Source organism: Mauremys reevesii, linkage group 2 (genome assembly GCF_016161935.1).
Source record: "Mauremys reevesii isolate NIE-2019 linkage group 2, ASM1616193v1, whole genome shotgun sequence".
Classification (NCBI taxonomy): domain Eukaryota; kingdom Metazoa; phylum Chordata; order Testudines; family Geoemydidae; genus Mauremys; species Mauremys reevesii.
In genome coordinates, this window is record NC_052624.1 from 72,989,324 (window position 1) to 73,010,986 (window position 21,663).

A 21,663-nucleotide genomic window follows, 5' to 3' on the forward strand; every position below is an offset into this window, starting at 1 on the left:
CTTGATAAAACACTACCCACATCATGTATTCTGGCATGCAGTTTTACTCACTTTTCTTCATCTTCGTTGACAACTGCATTGGTCCCATCAGTAGGAACAATGTGCTTCCAAAGGAATTTTCATTTTTCAGTTTTTCATCTCCAGCCGTATTATTGGTGTTTTTTGCCCTATGTTTTAAGAACTTATCCAAAAAGTTTGCTGTTGCTAATTTTGACTTCTGGGGTGAAAATTTAGCAGACACGTTTGGTCTTTCACTAGAAAACTCAAATGGCTGGCTTAGCATAATTCAGCAAGTTGAGAATTGAAATCTGTCTAGAGCATTCAACAAAGAAAACATGTTGCCCTGTTCTGACCACGCCATTTGTCCTATAAGCCATCGGTGTCATGAAATAGCGATATAAAATTATCCAAAGATGAGACATTGTTCTTAGTATAGTTGTAGATTCTCCTTTGGTAAAATTTGACAATATTCAGCACAGAAGAGAAAAAAAAGAATATACTTCATCCAGCATGAGAACTACCCTGTCTATTGAGCCAGGGCAGTGGTTCTCAAACTTCATTACACTGCGATCCCCTTCTGAAAACAAAAATTACTACACAACCTCAGGAGAGGGGACCAAAGCCAAAGCCTGGGTGTGGGTAACAGGGGGAGAGTAAAAGACAAAGCCCGAGGGCTTCAGCCCAGGTGGGGAGCCTGTAACCTGAGCCTTGCTACCCAGGGCTGAAGTTCAAGCTTTGGCTTTAGCCCTAGGCCCCAGCAAGTCTAATGCCAGCCCTGGCAACCCCATTAAAATGGGGTCACAACCCACTTTGAGAACCGCTGAGCTAGGGCACTGTCAAATCCCATATACACTTGAGCAAAGAGCTCATTGGTACTGAGGCAGATGCACCTCTAGCAACAGATGAAGAGAGCTAGAGTGACTCTGGTTGTGCGGTCACTGTGAGATCATAGAATCATAGAATCTCAGGGTTGGAAGGGACCTCAGGAGGTCATCTAGTCCAACCCCCTGCTCAAAGCAGGATCAAACCCAACTAAATCACTCAGTACTGAGAATTTCTTGAGTACCAAGAAACTTGGTGCCACAAATGTCTGCACCATGGATGTCAATATCGCAGTCATAGGCACCAAGGTTATCTGCACCAAGTGCACCAGTACTGACATCAGCACCAAGAAGTCAGTACCAGGGGAAGTACAGACTTAGTTTCAGGCGATACCACTGGCCAGTGATGAGTCTGAGGCACCACAAGGAACAAATCTGGGCCATAGCCTATCTTTCAGCTGAGGCACATAAGCTGATATAGAGGCATTATGAATCTTTTGTCTCATTTTACTAAACACTGAAGAGAGTGGCTTATGCATAAGCTCATCCTGGGAACAATGCTTCTTCCTACCCCCTTCTGATGACTGAGTGGAAGAAGCCTTGAGTGCTCTGCCTGACTCAGTAGTCAAAGGGTTCAATCTCTTCAGTGAAGAACGAGCTTGGAATAGGACCACTGCTTACTTGAGCAATAACCAAAAGTGATAGTTCAGGCTTGGCAAGATCTTTTGTCTTGGGCTCTGAAGAAGCCCTCTTTGAGCACTCCAGAAAAAAGAGCTTTCTATGTCCTCTTGGAGACAGAGCAACAGATCAAGCGTCTGTCACGAATGTGCCCCTCACTCATCAAAGCAAAAGAGGCACCTGGAGTGATCATCATTGAGCAGGCTACCAGACTCACAAAAGGAGCAAATTTTAAATCCTGGGGACATAGATTCAGCCAAAGGAGATTGGGTGCTGTAGTGGGAATATCCCCAACCTATTAAAAAGTTAGTTAGTTTGTTTGCCAGTGGACTAACCTCACTAATTATACTAACTACTATTACTATCTATTACTAACTAACTATTATAGAAGAGATTGCACTGTGCACACACAGTAAGTAGACACTGCAGAGGTTCTGTCTTGCAGACATTGGCGAGAAGAAGGAATTGAAGGATGGTTGGGTGGGCCTGCTCTGCCTGTTATGCCACCAAGGGGTGGGGAGGGAGGAAGGGATGCAAGGACATCTATGGCACAGGCACAGCCCAAATGGACATTGCAAACCCAAAATAATCTGATCTCATGCACAAAGGCCACATGTGCACTGAAAGTGGAATCCATGTAAGAAATCACTCCAAGAATAACTGAATTTCCTAGGTTTAATATTCTTAGTTTGGGGATAATTGTAACATCCCTATAATGTTTTGTACCAGTAAGTCACTGATACATGTTCTCAACCGTAACTAGATTTCAAAGCATTTTCTTTTCTTAGAATACATATATTTTATATTTGGCTTTTTCCTAGTATGGGACAAGGCAGATAGTTGATAGGCCTCTTTCTTGGTTCAAGACCTACCCTAACATCTGGACTAATATCTAGTGTTGACAGTTTTTGGGGTAGGAGTATATTACACTTTTAAAGATGATGTCCTTCAAGTAAGACTGCAAGCCAAGATACCTTCTTTCCACTGCCAACTGATGCCAAGGAATAAGGTGGCAATACCATGGCCCCTTTCAAAAAGAACAGACCAACAAGCTCCATATGCTGAGCAACATTCCCCTCTCTGTGAAATAGAAGGAGTTGCACCAGCATAAAAGTGGAGCAATGAGCAGACCTCTGGACTTAAAATTTTCAGTGTGGATAGAAACCGTTCCCCATTCCATTCTCCTTCTAGACACACTACACTCATATCCCTCCAAGATATAACACCCACACATATCTTCTATGGCCTTGTGAAAGTCTGCACAATGCAAGCCCTGCATTGGTGGGCCTCTGAAGACTGAATGGAACATGGCTCCCTGCTGTGCACCTTATGTATCAACCCAATTTATACATTTAGTGATTACAGAGCGGGGAGAAATACAGAACTACCCAAACAAGAAAGTATTTAAGAGCTGAAAGTTTGTTTCAACAGAGACCAGCAGACACCTCAAAAATTATTGTCTTTAAAAGCATCCTGCTCCATTACAAATCCAAACATTTTAAAAGTCTGGGAACGGACAGAAAAGGATCCAGCCAGTTGCCTATTGTTATAATAGCCTTTATCACCTACTATCACACGATCCAACCAAACTCAATTTAGGCCCCAATCCTGCAAACATGTACTTAACTTTACTATCTTGATACTATCAAGGTATCTTGGCTTGCAGGGTCAGATTCCAAATCACTTAAAAATTTCAAAAATATATGCCAAGGTCAAACAAATTTATTAGGAGATTAGAAAATTCAATTTTTCTAATGCAGTGGGTCCATTTCCAAACGATAGGCAATATTGACTGGTACACTCTGCCTGTTTATGAGAACAATACTAGTGAAAAATAGGTAGCTTTGTGAACATTAAAAAAATCCAACTTTAAAAAAAATAATTATTTTGCCTACAAGCTTTCGATTTGGAAATTGAAATTTGGCAGACGGATGAACCCTGGAGTCAGAACCAAATCCACCCAGATTTGGAACAGTTATAACCCTCTGAGAATCATCAGCAATGCATGCACATCATGTTAGAGGCTTGCAGATAAAATCTCTGAACATTCGATCTGCACAGTGTATACTCCAGTCTAAGGCCTGATCTACACTGGGGGGGGAGAGGGAATCGATCTAAGTTACACGACTTCAGCTACGTGAATAATGTAGCTGAAGTCGACATACTTAAATCTACTTACCGTGGTGTCTTCACTGAGGTAAGTTGACAGCTGACGCTCTCCCGTTGACTCCACCTGCGCCTCTTGCCCTGATAGAGTACCGGAGTCGATGGGAGAGTGCTCGGCGGTCGATTTATCGTGTCTAGACTAGATGCGATAAATCGACCCCCACTGGATCGATCGCTGCCCATCAATCCAGCGGGTAATGTAGACAAACTCTTACACAATAAGTACATTTGAGTTTATATCTCTGTGTGTTAGTCCTTCATTTTAAAGATAACAGTAATAAATGCATATCTCAGATAGTACTACACTGCCCCTAAAAATCCCACTTGTACTGTACCTTCAGAGATAAATATATCAAATAGAAATTTAGGTCCAAATTCTGTACTTACAATCTGACTGATGTTCATAGGAGATATGCACCTACATAAGGGCAGAATCTGACTCATAAATAAGAGTACAAATTGTAACATGTAATTGTATTTTTATTGTATTTCTATGTATCTGTGTTTGACTCTGATATAAATCTCTGTCCTTTATTTCACAGACTTGAGAGGAATGTCTGTCAACAGAGATCATAAAATGTAAAACCAGGTAAACAGCTAATGGCCTTTGGTAGAAGGACTAATGGTTCCTGGGTACATGGGGCTATAGCAGCTGCCTGAGCCAATTTACCCATTTACTCCTTTTTTTCACATAGCAGGTTTATGTTGAAAGGCTCTTGAGTAAAAGTTTAATATATAAAGAAATCAGTACCCAGAAAAATTCCATCAATCTACTTGCCCTTTCATATACAAGAAAGACTGATGAGTATGAAAAGCTTGGTGTTGACAGCCTGGAAAAAACAAGGTTAAATTAGGCTGAGGTCAAATTGAAGACCTGAATATGACATAGCATGAAAATTTATTACAATTGTAACATTATGCTTTTAGAATGAAAAATACTGAATATTTAATGCTGCAAATTAGTAGTTATGTAGAATTATGCCTGAGGGCTCTCTTGCTACGTTGGGCGGAATTTAATTTAGAAAGTCTGATGAAATTGTATAGAGTATACGCTTCTTCCAGATTTTCTACCAGTTTTTGTTACTGTCGTTGTAATGAGACAAAATGGACACTGGATAATGGATCTAAGCAAATCTGAGCATAATAGCTTTATAAAATGCATACACACAAATATATAATAATACAGACAAGGCAGACAATCTCCTCAGTTTAGAGAAGGACCCCTGACCATATATTTGTTTTGCCTACCGCAAAACAGAAATTGTTTCTCAATACACCTGTGAAAGGAAAAGAAAATAACAAAAACAATCTCTGATTTATCTTCTTCACTAATTTTGTGTGCTTTTATTACACTTGACAACTAAAACCACAGTACAGAATTTGGGGATTCCATAGAAGTCCCAATCAATGTAGAAGCTTTCAAGAAGCCAGCTGTTTCAGCTAAGCTTTACTATTTTTAGTAGCTACTGTGCTTGAACTTGGCACCGCTGAGAGGGCACAAATCCTTTTAGCGTCCATCTATGCAACAATAATGCACTAAAGCTAAATGTTTGGGCTGCAGAACATTAGGAACAAAATTGCAAATATTCCTTCACAAAAAGATGTTGTGTCATGTTTTCACATCATGGATTATTTTGCTTATATAATCATACACTCTACATATGTATTAAAAATAGTACAGTGTGAGACTTGTGCCAAACCGCAGGGGCAAATACAACAATTGTTGGGTTTTTTAAAAACTCTTCTCAAAAGATCTGTACTACTTTATATCCTACCACATATGTTTAAAGCAACCTTTATGCAGAACTGGACTGCCAACATAAATTGGTTTTGCTGTGGGTCGCCCACTCCATGTAATTAATAAGGGATTAAATAACTTTCTGGGTGTTCAAATAACCACTCCCTTAACTTCACTTAAAATCCCTTTGCCTCAATTACTCAAACAGCAAAATGGGGAGAATTAATTTCTCCTAGGCCACACGGATATTGTAAGGGATAATTAGTTTGTACAGTACTTTGGAAATGCAAAATTAAATGCTAAGTATCTGTATTAATTCAGACAAAAATAAGGAATTTAACACAATATGAAGTTTATTATGTGCTTAATCAACACTGGTCCATTGGTGTCAATCTATATTAATAGTCTTTCTGTCTGCACTTGCATGATATCTGTTTAGGCATCAGAGATAGACCGAAAGGAGTAGTGATATACTTTAAGCTACCCACCTATTGTATATCTAGAAATTTCAGCAATATAGGGCACATTTAAAAATGGTAGTTCTCTTAAGTAAATTTTAAATGTCATACTTTATTTCACTTTTATGTAGTTGATTTTTATAAGTCCTTAAATGTCTCTTATTGGTGACATATTAGTGCAATGCTTTATTGTATGCAATTAGATACTTACACCATTATGCTAAATACCTAAGGCCTGATGAAATGCTATGTATTCTCGATTGCGTGGCATAGACTCTTGGGCATTTTCCTCTAGATTTATAGTGAAACTTTGTTATGGAGGTGAATTGCATATGTGATTTGAATAGGCTTGAGGCAGATGCTCAAATTTATCCTGAAAACATAAAGGCTTCAGGAAAACATCATCCCTTGGTGATCATAAAAGCACTATTTGCATGTTTCCATATGGAATAGCCTTAGAACCTTGTTCAAAAATCTCAGAGAGAACTGAGAAGCAAAGCTGAGTGGTTCTAGTGCCCAAAGGATTTCTGAGATAATACTAATAATCATGAGTGCCATGTTCTTTGCATACAAAGAACTATGTTATAAAGGGGGACATCTAACTACTCTTTAAGGCTAGACATTGCTCAGATCTCGAGTTTCAGTGTGTCCCATAATAAGTATTAAGGCCAACCATAAAATTCACATATGGCTCTGGGTTTGAATTCTAAAGCCTCAAAAAGTTGGTGTCTTCAGATCAAGGACTTTGATTCGGGCTCATCTCTATTTAAGAGTTATATGTGCTTTTGAGGAAAACAAATGCATTTAGCTATGAAAACAAAAGGCTATATTTATTTAAAAAATAGCAATAGCTGGTGTAATGCATAGCTATGCTTGCAAATTTGGAACACAGAGTTTGTTGCTGTTTTTTGGGCGGGAAATGTAGTGTTCAACAAAACTATTTATCATCAATCATCATCAGCTAACATCTATTAGTTAAGACAGGGGTCGGCAACCTTTGGGTATGTCTACACTACAGGAGTAGTTCGATTTAACTTAGGTCGAATTTGTGGATTCAACCTGATGAATTCGAATGTGTGTATCCACACTAAGGACACTAATTCGACTTTGTGAGTCCACACTAACGGGGCAAGCGTCGACATTGGAAGCGGTGCATTCTGGGCAGCTATCCCACAGTTCCCGCAGTCCCCGCTTCCCATTGGAATGCTGGGTAGAGCCCCCAATGCCTGCTGGGGGAAAAATGTGTCGAGGGTGGTTTTGGGTAACTGTCATCATTCAACCGTCACTCCCGCCCTCTCTCCTTGAAAGCGCCGGCGGGAACTCTGTTCGCGCACTTTTCTGGTCAGTGACAGCGCGGACGCCACAGCACTGCGAGCATGGAGCCCGCTGCGATCATCACTGCACTTATGGCCGTTGTCAACTCCTCGCACCTTATCGTCCACCTCTTCCACAGTCAGCTGCTGAGAAATCGGGCGAGGAGGCTCCGGCAGCGCAGTGAGGACATGAAGTGTGAGAGTGGCACAGACCTCTCACAAAGCACGGTACGCCGCGCCGTGGAGATTATGGTGGCAATGGGTCACGTTCATGCTATGGGACGGCGATTCTGGGCCCGGGAAACAAGCACGGACTGGTGGGACCGCATAGTGCTGCAGGTCTGGGATGAATCACAGTGGCTGCGAAACTTCAGGATGCGTAAGGGCACTTTCCTTGAACTGTGTGACTTGCTGGCCCCTGCCCTGAAGTGCCAGGACACCCGGATGCGAGCAGCCCTGACTGTGCAGAAGCGAGTGGCCATAGCCCTCTGGAAACTTGCAACGCCAGACAGCTACCGGTCAGTAGCGAACCACTTTGGCGTGGGCAAATCTACCGTGGGGGTTGCTGTGATGCAAGTAGCCCACGCAATCGTTGACCTACTGCTCTCAAAGGTGGTGACCCTGGGAAACGTCCAGGTCGTCATAGATGGCTTCGCCGCGATGGGATTCCCAAACTGCGGTGGGGCTATAGATGGAACTCACATCCCTATCCTGGGACCAGCCCACCAGGCCAGCCAGTATATTAACCGAAAGGGCTACTTTTCAATGGTGCTGCAAGCACTGGTGGACCATAGGGGACGTTTTACCAACATCTATGTCGGGTGGCCGGGCAAGGTTCATGACACGCGTGTGTTCAGGAACTCTGGTCTGTTTAGACGCCTGCAGGAAGGTAGTTTCTTCCCGGACCACAAAGTAAGTGTTGGGGATGTGGAGATGCCTACAGTGATCCTCGGGGACCCAGCCTACCCGCTAATGCCCTGGCTCATGAAGCCCTTTACAGGCGCCCTGGACAGTGACAAGGAGCTCTTCAACTACCGGCTGAGCAAGTGAGAATGGTGGTGGAGTGTGCTTTCGGACGTCTCAAGGGGAGATGGAGGAGCTTACTCACTCGCTCAGATCTCAGCGAAACCAATATCCCCATTGTTATTGCAGCTTGCTGTGTGCTCCACAATCTCTGTGAGAGCAAGGGGGAGACCTTTATGGCAGGATGGGAGGTTGAGGCAAATCGCATGGCTGCTGATTACGCTCAGCCAGACACCCGTGCGATTAGAAGAGCCCAGCGGGAAGCGCTGTGCATCCGGGAGGCTTTGAAAGCTAGGTTCCTCAGAGAGCAGGGTAACCTATGACTGTCCAGTCTCTTTACAGAGAAGCTGAACCTGCCCCTGTTTCAGTTACTATTGTCTTTTTTCAGCAGTTACATACCCCGTTCACCAGGTTTCCCCCCTTCCAACAGACGTTTAAAAATAAAGTTATTGGAACATTTTTAATTAACAAAGTTTTCTTTACTAACAAATTCTCATTCAAGGGTTACAACAGGGACGCAGACTGTGGTGGGTACGGTGTGCAGTGATGTACAGACCGCTTCTACACTCGAGGACTGACAGCCTCCTGCTCCTACAGCGGTCTCTGATGGGAGGACGGTTAGCGGAGGGTGTGCAGGAAGGGGTGGGTTTGCAGGAAGGGGTGAGGGGTGTGTGGGAAGGGTGAGTAGGTGTGGGGGGATGATGGCTCTGGCTGGGGCTCAGGGCATCGGACAGGTTCATGGCTAGGGTGGAAGGGCATGGTAAGGGCAGCCTGCCTTGCCATTTGTGGATGCCAGGCGCTCGGACCCTGGGGCAACATACACCTCCCAGACTGACCTGGGGAAGCAGACACCTCGCAGAGTGACCCGGGTGCCTAGTGACTGCACTCTGTGTGTGACCTGCTGTTGATCCTGCCCCCATGTCTGTACCCTGTTAATGGTGGCTGTCCTATGCAATTAAGAAACCCCTCCCCCCCCTTCACACAAAGTCTTCTGCAAAGAAACATGACGGAAACAGTAATGAACAGCAAACTGTTTTTAATACTCAACTACACAGTTGGGGGATGAAACTGGGATTTGGGATCGGGTGAGCCAGGAAGGCAAGCAATTCTCATACTTTAGGGAATGAGAGCGGTTTGGTACATGAGCGCTCTGCTGGGGTGGAGTGACAGTTTTCACGGCCCCTAGCGCCCCTCCTTCTTGTGATTTTGGGTGAGGGGGGGACAGGACTTTGTGGCGGGGGAGGGCGGTTGCAGATACAGTTCAGGGGGGCTCTCTCCTCCTGCCTGCGGTCCTGCAGAACATCCACAAGGCGCTGGAGCGTGTCCGTTTGCTCCCTCATTAGTCCAAGCAGCGTTTGAGTCGCCTGCTGGTCTTCCTGCCGCCACCTGTCCTCCCGTTCGCTGTGTGAGCGCTGCTGCTGAGAGAGGGTCTCCCTCCACTGGCTCTGCTGGGCCGCCTCGGCTCTGGAGCAGGCCATCAGTTCAGCGAACATCTCGTCCCGAGTCTTTTTCTTTTGCCGCCTAATGTGCGCCAGCCTCTGTGAGGGGGATGCCGGGGCAGTTCGGGAAAGAGCCGCAGCTGTGTGATGGGAAAAAGGAAGTGATTTCCTTCCAAAGATACATGTTTGCGAACACTGAACACAGTCTACTCAGTTTCTGTGAACAAGACCATACAGGGCACCTAATCTCATGTGCTCTCAGGACAAGTTCAAATTTTCGGCATTCGCTTTCATTGCCTGGGGTCTTGCACTGGAGATCGGACAAGCGGGGCAGGACAGCAGAATCCGTGTAGCAGCCAGGCCTGGTAAGCCGTAAACTTTAGGCTGCTTAACAGTTAATGGATAGCAGGACCCTCCTGCTGCAGGCAATCTGGAAAGCATAAAGTCTGACCCTGTTCCAGCCCCTCGCGGCTGTCCCCGGGAAAGATCCCTGTATGCTTTTCCTCTGCAGCCTACAACATGTGGCTGTTAAACGACAGTCATTGTTATGCAAAGGAAAAGTCAAGCATTCACAATAGTAACATTAAAGTAATTCCCCTAATTAGATGCAGCAGTCGCCGAGCGAGATCACCCTGAGGCGGGTCTCCAGGAGAAACAGAGAGCGAATGCTGCGTGAATCCCTGCACAGACCAGGGCCCTATGCTGCCATGCTGGTCGAGGCGATGCTCCCATTATACCTCCTGATGGCTTGGCGTGGAAGAGTATGCTTCCACGGAGCACCCAACAAGGCACCTCTCCCCAGGAACCTCCTGCGGAGGCTATTCGAGTACCTGTCAGAGAGCTTGTAGAACTGTCCCAGGAGGATTACTGTTCGATCCCTATATGCATAGACCTTCTTTTTATAGTTTTATTCCTGTTTTGTTAAAAATAAATGTTTACATGTTTATAGCACTTACCGACTGATCCTTCCCTGATTCGAGTCCAGGTTAACGGCCGGGAGGGTTGGTAGGGGATCTCTGTGAGGGTGATGAAGAGATCCTGGCTGTCGGGGAAAGCAGTATTGTAAGCGCTTTCGCCTGCCTCGTCCTCCACAAACCCTTCCTCATCTTCCCCATCGGCAAACATCGGCGAGAAACTGCCCCTTGACACTATCCCATCCTCAGAGTCCACGGTCACTGGTGGGGCAGTGGTGGCAGACCCACCGAGAATGGAATGCAGTGCCTCGTAGAAGCGGCATGTCTGGGGCTGGGCTCCGGAGCGTCCGTTTGCCGCTTTGATTTTTTGGTAGCCTTGTCTCAGGTCCTTGATTTTCACGCGGCACTGCGTTGCATCCCGGCTGTATCCTCTGAGTGCCATGGCTTTGGAGACCTTCTCGTAGGTCTTTGCATTCCGTTTTTTGGAGCGCAGCTCAGCACAGAACTCATCGCCCCACACAGCGATCAGATCCAAGACTTCCCGGTCAGTCCATGCTGGGGCCCTCTTTCTACTCTGAGATTGCATGGACTCCTCTGCTGGAGAGCTCTGCATCGCTGCCAGTGCTGCTGAGCTCGCCACGACGTCCACACAGGAAATGAGATTCAAACTGGCCAGACAGGAAAAGGAATTCAAATTTTCCCGGTGCTTTTCCTGTATGGCTGATCAGAACATCTGAGCTCGGACTGCTGTCCAGAGCATCAACAGAGTGGTGCACTGTGGGATAGCTCCCGGAGCTAGTAAGTTCGATTTGCAGCCACACCTAGCCTAATTCAACATAGCCATGTCGAATTTAGCGCTACTCCCCTCGTCGGGGTGGAGTACCGAATTTGAACTAAAGAGCCCTCTAGGTCGAATTAAATGGCTTCCTGGTGTGGACGGGTGCACGGTTAATTCGAATTAACGCTGCTAAATTCGAATTAAAGTCCTAGTGTGGACCAGGCCTTTCAGAAGTGGTGTGCCGAGTCTTCATTTATTCACTCTAATTTAAGGTTTCGCGTGCCAGTAATACATTTTAACATTTTTAGAAGGTCTCTTTCTATAAGTCTATAATATATAACTAAACTATTGTTGTATGTAAAGTAAATAAGACTTTAAAAATGTTTAAGAAGCTTCATTTAAAATTAAATTAAAATGCAGAGCCCCCCGGACTGGTGGCCAGGATCTGGGCAGTGTGAGTGTCACTGAAAATCAGCTTGCGTGCCGCCTTCGGCACCCGTGCCAAAGGTTGCCTACCCCTGAGTTAAGAGGATATCATCATGACCATAACAGAATGTCTTAAACATAGGGAAATGCAAGCAGATTATTTTTTTAAATTTTAGTTGAGCTCAGAATGAAGGGGTAGGGAGCCAGCTCAAGCTAAACCAGTTTCTAACACTTACTAGCTTTTGCAGATAGACCAAGGGTATGTCTACACTACGGGATTATTCCGAATTTACATAAACCGGTTTTGTAAAACAGATTGTATAAAGTCGATTGCACGCAGCCACACAACGCACAGTAATTCGGCGGTGTGCGTCCATGGTCCGAGGCTAGCGTCGATCTCCGGAGCGTTGCACTGTGGGTAGGTATCCCAAAGCTATCCCATAGTTCCTGCAGTCTCCCCCGCCCCTTGGAATTCTGGGTTGAGATCCCAGTGCCTGATGGGGCAAAAATCATTGACGCAGATGGTTCTGGGTACAGCCTCACCCCTCCCTCCGTGAAAGCAGCAGACAACCGTTTCGTGCCTTTTTTCCTGGGTGAACTGTGCAGACGCCATAGCACAGCAAGCATGGACCCTGCTCAGCTCAATACCGCAATCATGGACGTTTTAAACACCTCGCGCATTCTCGTGCAGCCTATGGTGAACCAGGACCTGCAAAGCCAGGAGAGGAGGAGGCGGCTACGGCAGTGCGGCGATGAGAATGATGAGGACATGGACACAGAATTCTCTCAAACCGCGGGCCCCTGCGCTTTGGAGATCCTGATGGTAATGGGGCAAGTTCTAGCCATTGAACGCCGATTCTGGGCCCGGGAAACAATCACAGACTGGTGGGACCGCATTGTGTTGCAGGTGTGGGACGATTCGCAGTGGCTGCGAAACTTTTGCATGCGTAAGGGCACTTTCATGGAACTTTGTGACTTGCTTTCCCCTGCCCTGAAACGCCATAATACCAAGATGAGAGCAGCCCTCAGAGTGGAGAAGCGAGTGGCAATAGCCCTCTGGAAGCTTGCAACGCCAGACAGCTACCTGTCAGTCGGGAATCAATTTGGAGTTGGAAAATCTACTGTGGGGGCTGCTGTGATGCAAGTAGCCAAAGCAATCATTAAGCTGCTGCTATGAAAGGTTGTGACTCTGGGAAACGTGCAGGCCATAGTGGATGGCTTTGCTGCAATGGGATTCCCTAACTGTGGGGGGGGCGATAGATGGAACCCATATCCCTATATTGGCACCGGAGCACCAGGGCACCCAGTACGTAAACCGCAAGGGGTACTTTTCAATGGTGCTGCAAGCACTGGTGGATCACAAGGGACGTTTCACCAACATCCACGTGGGATGGCCAGGGAGGGTACATGACGCTCGCGTCTTCAGAAGCACTACTCTGTTTAAATGGCTGCAGCAAGGGAATTACTTCCCAGACCAGAAAATAACAGTTGGGGATGTTGAAATGCCTGTAGTTATCCTAGGGGACCCAGCCTACCCCTTGATGCCATGGCTCATGAAGCCATACACAGGCAGCCTGGACAGTGGTCAGGAGCTGTTCAACTACAGGCTGAGCAAGTGCAGAATGGTAGTAGAATGTGCCTTTGGCCGTTTAAAGGCGCGCTGGCGCACATTACTGACTCGCTCAGACCTCAGCCAAACCAATGTCCCTTATGTTATTGCTGCTTGCTGTGTTCTCCACAATCTCTGTGAGAGTAAGGGGGAGACCTTTATGGCAGGGTGGGAGGCTGAGGCAAATCACCTGGCCGCTGATTACGCGCAGCCAGACACCAGGGAGATTAGAAGAGCACACCAGGAAGCGGTGCACATCAGAGAAGCTTTGAAAACAAGCTTCATCACTGGCCAGGGTAGGGTGTGACTGCTGTGTTTGTTGATGAACACCCACCCCCCTTGATTGAGTCATTCCCTGTAAGCAACCCACCCTCCCCCTTCGATTACAGCTTGCTTATGGAAATAAAGTCACTTTATAGTTTAAAAATGTATTCTTTATTAATTCATTATAAAAAGAGGGAGAGAACTGAGAAGGTAGCCCGGGTGTGGTTTGGGAGGAGGACAGGAGGGATGGAAAAGCCCACTAAAAAAATTTCACAGTAATGACAGCCTTCTGGTTGGCCTGTCCATGGGGGTGGAGTGGGCGGGTGCACGGAGCCTCCCCGCACGCGTTCTTACACGTCTGGGTGAGGAGGATGTGGAACATGGTGAGGGGTGAGGGTGGTTATACAGGGGCTGCAGCGGCACTCTGTGATCCTGCTGCCGTTCCTGAAGCTCCACCAGACGCCGGAGCATGTCAGTTTGATCACGCAGCAGCCGCAGAGTTGCATCCCGCCACCTCTGATCTTCCTGCCGCCACCTCTGATCTTCCTGCCGATCTTCCTGCCGCCACCTCTCATCTCGGTTGTCCCTCCTGTCCTCACGTTCACTGGCATCTTTCCTGTAATTTGATACCACCTTCTTCCACTCATTCAGATGAGCTCTTTCCTTGCAGGTTACTTCCATTATATCCAAGAACATTTCATCTCGCGTCTTCTTTTTCCTCCGCCTTATCTGAGCTAGCCTTTGGGATGGAGTAGGGAGGCTTGAAAAATTTGCAGCTGCATGAGGGAGGGAAAAAAGGGAGAGAAGTATTTAAAAAGATACATTTTACAGAACAATGGTTATACTCTTTCACAGTGAACAGCACTATTCACCTTACATAGCACATGTGATTTCACTACAAGGTCGCATTTTTCATCTTAATACTGAGTGCCTGCAGCTCTGGGGTTACAGATCTCACAGACACAGGTCTGGGCATCAGAATTCAGCTTGCATGCGGCCATGTTAAGCCACTGTCTTTCGGCTTCTATAAGTGCTTTACCCCTCCCCCCACCGCATGGCTGGTACCATGAAAGCTCACTGCTAATCACCCCCCTTCATCCCCCCCCACCACGTGGCTGTTAGCTGGGAAGATCCCTGCTGACCAAATGCGAAAAAGCTCATCGGTATTTCACTCCTCCCCTCCCCCCACTTGGCTACGTGCAGGAAAGGATTTTTTTTTTAAGCTGCAGTCCACGAACCCAGTAGGAAAATGGCCATCTCTGTCCCCTTAATTAAATTCCTGATTTTCAACCAGGTTACTCTGAACTATATCACTTTGCTGAGGATAACACAGCAAGATAAAGAACGGATGTTTCTTGAATGCCAGCAATCACCGGGACCATACGCAGCTATGCTTTGCCATGTAATGATACCCGATTACTTGCTACATGCATGGTGTGGTAAAGTGTCCTACCATGGTGGACGGAACAAGGCTGCCTTGCCCAGAAACCTTCTGCAAAGGCTTTTGGAGTACCTCCAGGAGCGCTTCATGGAGATGTCCCTGGAGGATTTCCGCTCAATCCCCAGACATGTTAACAAACTTTTCTAAGTAACTTTACTGGCTGCGAATGCATCCCAAGTCCTCAGGGCAAATCAATCATTAAAAAATGCTTGCTTAAAAAACAATGTTTGATATTTACAAAGGTACACTCACCAGAGGTCCCTTCCATGGCTTCATTGTCTGCGATAGTTGCTTGGGAGGGCTGGGAGGCTAATTCCGTCTGGGTCAGAAAAAGCTCCTGGCTGTTGGGGCTAATGGAGTGCTGTGTGCTCTCTGCAAGGTCATCTTCGTCAGCTTCATCATCGTATTCTTCCCCGTCCGCATAATCCTCAGCCATGGCTGAGATTACAAGCCCCACCTCGGAATCCATGGACAGGGGTGGGGTAGTTGTGGCACAGCCCCCTAAAATTGCATGCAGCTCAGCGTAGAAGCGGCATGTTTTTGGCCCTGCACCGGACCTTCCGTTTGCTTCTTTGGTTTTCTGGTAGGCTTGTCTGAGCTCCTTAACTTTCACTCTGCACTGCACCGAGTCCCTGATATGGCCTTTATCCATCATAGCCTTGGAAATTCTTTCAAATACTTTTTCATTTTGTCTTTTGGAATGCAGTTCTGTTAGCACTGAATCCTCTCCCCATATAGCGATCAGATCCAGTACCTCCCGAATAGTCCACGCTGGAGCTCTTTTTCGATTCTCAGGAGACTGCATTGTTACCTGTGCAGATGAGCTGTGCGTGGTCACCTGTGCTGATGAGCTCTCCACGCTGGGGAAGCAGGAAATGAATTTCAAAAGTTTGCGGGGCTTTTCCTGTGTACCTGGCCAGTGCATCCGAGTTCAGAATGCTGTCCAGAGCGGTCACAGTGGTGCACTGTGGGATACCGCCCGGAGGCCAATACCGTTGATTTGCGGCCACACTAACCCTATTCCAATATGGTAATCCCGATATTAGTGCTACTCCTCTCGTCGGGGAGGAGTACCGAAACCGGTTTAAAGAGCCATTTATATCGATATAACGGGCCTCGTAGTGTGGACGGGTGCGGCGTTAAGTCGGTTTAACGCGCTAAAATCGGTTTAAACGCGTAGTGTAGACCAGGCCCAAGATACGATATAGCCAGGCTTAAAAACCCTGTTCTTGTCTTGATCTTTAGCCAATGTATCCAAAACCCCACAAGTTCCCTTATTCAACATACTTCCATTGATGAAGTCCAACGTCCAGGTTTGTGGTTAGCTGGATGTTTCCTGTGCACTTAGATTACATTAAGTTTTTAATTATCTATTAAGATTTCTGTCTTTTAATACTTTGTAGCTGAGCTATGGATGAATTCTGTCTGGCCTTCAAATTTGTCGGTCCTGAGATGGTCTCAATTTTAGATCCATTGTTTTGACAGGATTTTGATTTTCTTCATTCTTCCCTTTTCCTCCCTGAAGATGTATGTCTGTTTCTAACAATCTTCATTTGTAAACACAGAGGCAAAGAATTCATGACACCTTTATTAAAGCTCATCTGTCATTAAATGTATCCTCCTTATCTCTTGCAGGGTCAGCTTCACTGAGCTTCCCCCTTCCTACATCCCACATTGCTAAGCACTTTGAATCCATCTAAATACACTGTAATATTTGCATTCATCATGTGAAGTCCTTGAGGTTAAAGTTCTCCTCTGTGTATATTATTATATAATGTTCATTCCCTTTTCCTATTTTCTTTGTCATACTTCTTAACTGGCACTTTAAAAACACTCCAAGCATGTGACCTTCCAATTGTTTGTGGCTCTAGCTTTATCTCATGAGTTTTTTCCTTAACATTCTTCTTTTTCTGTAGGTGTGATGCATATTTCAGTACTTAATATTATTTTCCCCTGTCTACCCATCTGCTTATTTTAGCTGATTCTTCCTCTCTGATAGATCGAGTTCCCATCCCCCCGTCCACTCCTTTAAACTCTCCCCCATAGCTCTGTCTATCCTCTCAGTCAGTGCATTTGTGACCCTTCTGTTCAGATGGAACCTATCCCACCTATATAGGCTCCATCTGTTCTGAAACATCCCACAAACCTAAAAGGGGACAGAGGAAATTCTGTCTACAGAATTGACGTCACTAGGTGGAATTCTCCTGGGGTTCTTGCCCTGGAGAATCAGTAGCATGTAAGAAAAATAAAAGACATCTCACTGAAAGCAATTCCTGTTAATGTTACCAGAATGTTTACCTGTTTGCTCCCTTGCACAACATAATCACTCGGGGCCTGATCCAAAGCCCATGTAAGTCAGTGGGAATCTTTCCATTGACTCAATGGACTTTGCATCAGGTCCTCATTATGTCTGTGCAGGAGAGAAATTTTCAGAGGACAGATTTAAGAACTGAGAACCTTCTCCCAAGATGGAGATATTTAATAACTCTAGAACATTTTTGTTTACTCAAAGAGCATAGCACATCTAGGAAATAAACATGCTTCACAGATACTTCAGTGTAAAATCACTATGAACATATCTATGCTTGGGATCAGTGGGAAGAAATTCTCTAATATCTCATGCAGCCTGCTGCTAAAGAAAGGACTTTTTTTTTCCATTCTCAAAATGTACATCAAGATCTGAAGAACTTAAAGTAGTGAAATATGTTTGTGATTTGCTTCAAGGGACAAGAAGCAAATAAAAGCAAAACACTCCCTAAAATGAGACCTACTTTCAGACTTGAGAAAAACTTCGTCTTAGATATTTTTTCTTTATAGCCTAAGGAGAAAAGTTCTATTAGTTCAGACTGTGAGGCAAATACTTTGTGTACAAAAAATGGCTGCTAAATATAATTTACTTGTATATATTTAATCTCACTGAACAAATAATACAATTGGGAAGGAAAAGGTTGAAATCGATTCTTGACAATTATTTCTCTTTTAGATATCTAAAACAATGATGAGAAGTATTTCAAAATGCTTACAGGCAGGTCATAGAACATCTGAATACTTTATTTGTAAATAAGACTCCTTTCTATGATGGGCTCTCTCAGCTTTTTGCAAGGTACAGTAGCTGCAGCTTTGTTTATCTGGCCCCTACACAATATTGTCAGGATGCATTTCCATTTTCCAAGTGACTGCTGCCACTGTGCCACAATCTGTGCTCATTTCTCGAGCAGCTAAACCCTTTGACACTGTGGTTTTTAATTAAAATTACATTAAAGTTAATCAGCCAGAAAGAGGCTGCTGTAGAAGGCAGGTTTGATTGCAACCTGCAAAGGGCACTGGCGCTGCCAACTTGCTAAAGATGTGCCGGCAGATGCTAAGCTGCTTGTGTGAGCCCCATGGTTACAGAAACGCTAGAAGAGGTCAGTTCTGCCTTCACTTTTTCTAGCACTTTCTCAAAACTATAATATACAATGATGGTCGATAAAGCTCAAAGAAGAGCAACACAATTTTACTGCAATACTTAATGCAATTTTTAAAAATCAGAGTTAAAATCAGAAGTGTGTTTCAGAAACAGTTTTATGCCTGATTCTGAAAATGTTAAACTCAATGGGACTATCTGCACGTCTAGTGACTGAGGCATAAATGATGGTTTGCAATTTTGGGTCTTGTGACTTTAAACAGCCCATGATATCCTCAAGGATTCCCTTTCAGTTATTCAGTCCAACATCACCACCACCAACAACAACAAAAAAGAAAGGAATAAATGAGTGTTAGATTGCCAGAGCTTCTTTAAAGAACTAAATTAGATGAAGACTTCATTGTCTACATGAGTGTAGTAGGATGACCAGATGTCTCGATTTTTATAGGGACAGACCTGATTTTGGGGTCTTTTTCTTATTTAGGTGTCTATTACCCTCCACCCCCGTCCCGATTTTTCACACTTGCTGTCTGTTCACCCTAGAGTGTAGCCACAAATGGAAGTAAAGATTGAGGTGCATGACTTGCAACACCAAATTTAGCCTTTATTATATAATTTAATGGGAAAGTCATGAGGACACAAAGAAACTATGGAGCTTTTTAAACTTGGCAGGGTATTAAAATTGCTAAAATACTCCCAATCCAGCTACACCTGTCAGTGAGAGGAAACTGTACATAAAATAGTGCTGGGTTTGCACCAAGTTACAAACAGATGTAAAAACCAAAAATGTCCCAAACAATATAAAGTCAAAGAGAAGCTATCGTATTAAATTTGCTCCAAACTGGATTGAGTTAAGGTCTCTATGTGTAACAAGTATCACCTGAACTCTGCATTTCACTGTTTTCCAGCTGCTGAGTTTGGGATTTGAAACTCACATTCAGAAAGAGCATGGTGATGGCAAGACAGCAGCGGCAGCTCCAGGCACCAGCGCTCCAAGCATCTGCCTGGGGTGGCAAGCCGTGAGGGGCGGCCTGCCGGTCCCTGCGAGAGCGGCAGGCAGGCTGGTTCGGCGGCTTGCCTGCGGGAGGCCCACTGGTCCCACGGATTTGGTGGCAATTCGGCAGTGGGTATGCCGAAGCCGCGAGACCGGTGGACCTCCCGCAGGCAAGCCGCCGAACCAGCCTGCCTGCCGTGCTTGGGGCAGCAAAAAAGCTAGAGCGTCCCCTGCAAGACAGCACTGTTTGCCTGCAACTTTACCTCCACCTTAATAAAACTTTTCATGTTGGAATTCTGTTGCATCTAACTCCCCTGCATAGATTAAAAAAACAAAACAGGACATTTGAAAATCCTGAATTTCAACTCATGAACTGCTCACTGATTATCCTTTCTGCGGTAGAAGTGATTTAGTGGAATTCCCTCACAGGGGAACAAAGCAGATCTATCACCTCAAAAGGCTATGTTAAAGACAAGGGAAGTGTTCTACATTACAGAGGAAACTTCCACACACCATGAGTGGCACAGATGAGGGGACAGAGAAAGCATATTCCATTGACCTCCTTCCCTTTTAGCATTGCTCCCTTATGAACTGTGTGGTCATGGGATCCCCACAGTCACCTCCAAATCCCCCAAGAAGAGATTGCCATGCAACAGGTTTGCGCACAAGAGAATAATATGAAGAATGACCATTCGCTACCTTTAGCCCCTTCTGCTTCAACTACACCCCATGAAACCCACAGACAAGGCTGTCAAGGACTTTAGGGAGGAAGGATGTCCTAAAATCATTCCATGTTTCCGTTATTACATGTTTCCTTGCAGCTCCGGCTCTTCTACATGCAGGGCTCCAAATCCAGTGATTTGGAGCACTATATTTTGTTGTGAAGATTTGCTTTGCTTTATATATTAGTGTAGCTGGGTTTATGATGCTTAATCTACTGAAAGGAGACAGAATTAGTTTCATAATTATACATGATGGTCACAATACAGCATTTCATAAACAAATACTAGCTGATGAGCACCACCACTGTTTGTCTGGAATTATATTTAATGAAACCTGGAAAAAAAAATTGTGCTTGGTGGTGGAGGAAACATAATCGAAAGGAGCTGAGGAGTAGGAATGAAATCTACAAAAGTCTAGTACTGTATATAATTAGCAAGGCAGAGACATCTAAAAACAAACAAACAATAGTATAGTTAACATTAGAAAATGTGTTTTCCAGCATGAGAGGAAGAGAAGCACATAGAATATGTGAAGAATTCAGAAAAGTCAGGTTTTATCACTTCATATGAAAAATCACTCATTTTAAATTGTTCATTCACCATTCTGAATCAATATTTTGGTATCTACAGCCCTGCTGATATTTATATTCTTGAATGCTGACCTCCTCATTCCTACATTTCCATCCTGCTCAAACATATCTATGTCAACTAGCCTTCCACATTACCACCTCTGTGTTTTTTTCATATGTAGAGTTTTTTGGTTTTGAATGAATTTGCTTTTTAACTTTAGTAATACTTTTGTTTAATCTCTTAACTGTTTTTGCTAGTCATCTCCTTGAAGGATCCTGGGAGCTGGAGTGACCAATCTTGGAGTACAGTATGTTTTCCAGGAGAAAAAAGGATCTAAATGCAAGCTGGGGGAGACAAATTTCTTTCCTTTTTAAGTCACCATTAAAGAGCTTGCTCTAGATGACACAAGATGGCTGTGGCAGAAGTAAGACTAGAACTCCTGATCGATCTTACGTTTATCTTCTTTTGCAATAGTGAAGAGCAGAAGTATTTAAAAATAAAAAGACATATCAGAAACACCTCTGATTGTTTAATTTGCCTATTTGCTTTACATCTTAACATTATTTGAGTGTAAATTTTGTGAGTTTATGTAAATAAATATCAGATAGTGATTGAACAGGTTTATAACTAGGGTGATGTACAGTACATAGCAAGGAAACTATACTGAGTATAGTATGTTACTGACCTCCCTTCCCCCTAGGAGAAATGAGAGACAGGAGAGTGATGTGCAATATATGATGGGATAAAGATGGCACACATGGATAAGGGGAATTTGATATGGGGAATTTCTACCTCCTGTATAATTAGGAAACCTTGGAGGTGTGACTGAATGAAGACAGAGGTGATGGATATAACAAATGATGGCTTCTTAAACTAATGTGTAGGGAACTCTGCCAGGAATGG

At 44.7% G+C, this 21,663-nt stretch overlaps 1 long non-coding RNA gene across 1 annotated transcript; it reads left to right on the plus strand.

The window, feature by feature from the left end:
• Window positions 1-1,026: 1,026 nt before the first annotated feature.
• On the plus strand, window positions 1,027-21,235 carry LOC120399144. The gene is made up of 3 exons (XR_005594983.1): window positions 1,027-1,804; window positions 4,208-4,254; window positions 21,018-21,235. It is a non-coding gene; the product is annotated as an uncharacterized LOC120399144 (long non-coding RNA).
• The last annotated feature ends 428 nt before the right edge of the window (window positions 21,236-21,663 follow it).